The 2244-nt window shown below is 39.1% G+C and overlaps 1 pseudogene; it reads left to right on the top strand.

Annotated features, from left to right (window-relative positions):
• The window catches only part of LOC102875666, an 88155-nt pseudogene that overhangs the window by 4447 nt on the left and 81464 nt on the right, over positions 1 to 2244 (top strand).

The following is a 2244-nucleotide window of genomic DNA, read 5'->3' as shown; positions in this document are numbered from 1 at the left end:
AGGCTCAATGTCAAGAGGACAAAGATTCTCACCACTGGACCAATTGGCAGCATCAGGATGGATGGTGAAGAGATTGAGATGGTTCACAGTTTTATTTTGCTTGTCTCCACAATCAACACTCTTGGCACCAGCAGCCAGGAAATTAAAAGACATATTGCGATGGCAAAGTCTGCTGTTCAGGACCTCTCTAAAGTACTCAAGAGCAATGATGTGTCTCTGGAGACAGAGTTGCTTCTGGTACAGGCCATGGTCTTTGCAATCATTTGTTATGCATCAGAGAGCTGGACAATGACTAAGGAGGATAGAAGGAAAATTGATGCTTTTGAGCTTTGGTGTTGGAGAAGAGTGCTGAAGGTGCCATGGACTGCTAAGAGAACAAACAGATTCAGCCTCGAGAGGGTTAAACCGGGCTTCTCCTTGGAGGCAAGGATTCTGAGGCTTCGTCTGACATACTTTGGTCATGTTGTAAGGAGAGACCGATTCTTGGAGAGGGACCTCATGCTTGGGAGGGTGGAGGGCAGGTGCAGGAGGGGAAGGCCCTCTGGATGATGGATAGATTTGGTGACTAGCGCAATAGGGATGAGTGTGTCGGAGGCAATGAGATTGGCACAGGACAGAGCAGAGTTTAGAGCTGTTGTCCATAGGGTCGCTATGAGTCGCAAGCGACTCGATGGCACATAACAACAACAACAACAACATCTAAGTATTGCGATTATCATGTAGTTAATCATGTAGTTAATCAGCCATTAATAAAGAACTTATGTACAGACGTCTATTTTGCAAACTGATTAGTGATACTCCATTATAACTGATTTTAAAATCATAAAGATTTTGTTATTTTTTAAAAAACTATTAGTCCTCTTTATCTTTCAGATCTACTTTGAAGGGAAGTTAAACTTCCACCTATATTTTTGTTTTGTTTTTTTAACTTCCACCTATATTAACATTTTCCAGGTTGTTTTACAAATACTTGTTGTAGTCATCCATTAAGTAATCCTGGAGAACTTGAAGAAAATGATGCAATTGGAGTAAGACGGGCAGCACAGAGGCGTTTGAAAGCTGAATTAGGAATTCCATTGGAGCAGGTAACTACTTTTACCTAAAAACTATATGTTTTTGCATAAAAGTCATGCAAGTTGAATGAAAGTGAATGGTTTTTTTTCCCCTCAATGTTTAACATGCTCAAATTCAAGTGATGTTGTTGTTAGGTGCTCTCAAGTTACTTATGACTCATAGTAATCCTACGAATAGCAGATCTGAACCCGGTCCTATCCTGTGCCATCCTCATCACCTCTGACACACTTGAGCACATTGCTATAGTCACTATCTCGGTCCATCTTGTTGAGGGTCTCCCTTCAAGTTTAGATACCTACTTGTTAACCTTTTGATTATGAGTTATCCCAGAAAACATCTTGACTAAAGATTATTTAAATGTTTATTAAACATTACTCATGAGAATTTAGCTCAGTACTGAAGTAGACTAACTGGTATGTAAGACTCTTTTAAAAATTAATCAGAGAAAAAATAAATGTTTCACTCAGTACATATGAGTTATACACTTGATTGGGTAAATTAGACTACTCTCTCCCTTTCCTCCATGAAAAGTTCCTTAAGATCTCTAGATAAATAGTCTCTCCTAATTAAAATGGTGAACCTCTGTCTATCAAAACCCCTCAAAGTCATTGCCATCATGCCGGTTTATCCTAGTGACCCTTCTTGGTCCTTGGGGTTGATGTTTCCAAGGCTACAAATTGTATTAGGAGAAAATTACTCGGCTTTCTTCCACAGTTGTGGATTCAAACTAACCACCAAAGTAGAGTGGCCTGGGGGTGTGCAGCCAACTCACATTGGACTGTCCCACTAGGACATTCTACCCAACAAAAAGTGATCTTAAAATAGAAAGGAAAATACAGAGATCTGCAGTCTGCATGGCTGCTTTTTGCCCCCTTCTTTTTAGTTTGTTTGTTTGTTTTAAATCAGCATATGCATCTGGTCCTCTTAGGAAACTATGTAATAATATTTCCATGTACATCCAATAGAAGATTAATATTTTTAAAACTTGAACTCTTGACACTATGCTGCTATTCAGTATATGACTGGATATTGAGAAAATATGATGAGTTACTTTGATAAAAAGAACTGAGTTACTGTTATAAAATAACTAATAACTTTCCCATTTCCATCACCCTCTCCCTCCACCCATCAAATTGTACAGCCCTGTGATTTCACCCCTTCCCATCTTCA

This window comes from Elephantulus edwardii, unplaced genomic scaffold (genome assembly GCF_000299155.1).
Source record: "Elephantulus edwardii isolate Elephantulus edwardi_28Jun2011 unplaced genomic scaffold, EleEdw1.0 scaffold00073, whole genome shotgun sequence".
In the NCBI taxonomy this organism is placed as follows: domain Eukaryota; kingdom Metazoa; phylum Chordata; class Mammalia; order Macroscelidea; family Macroscelididae; genus Elephantulus; species Elephantulus edwardii.
Note: the sequence above shows the minus strand (reverse complement) of the source record. Positions and strands in the feature narration are given on the sequence as shown.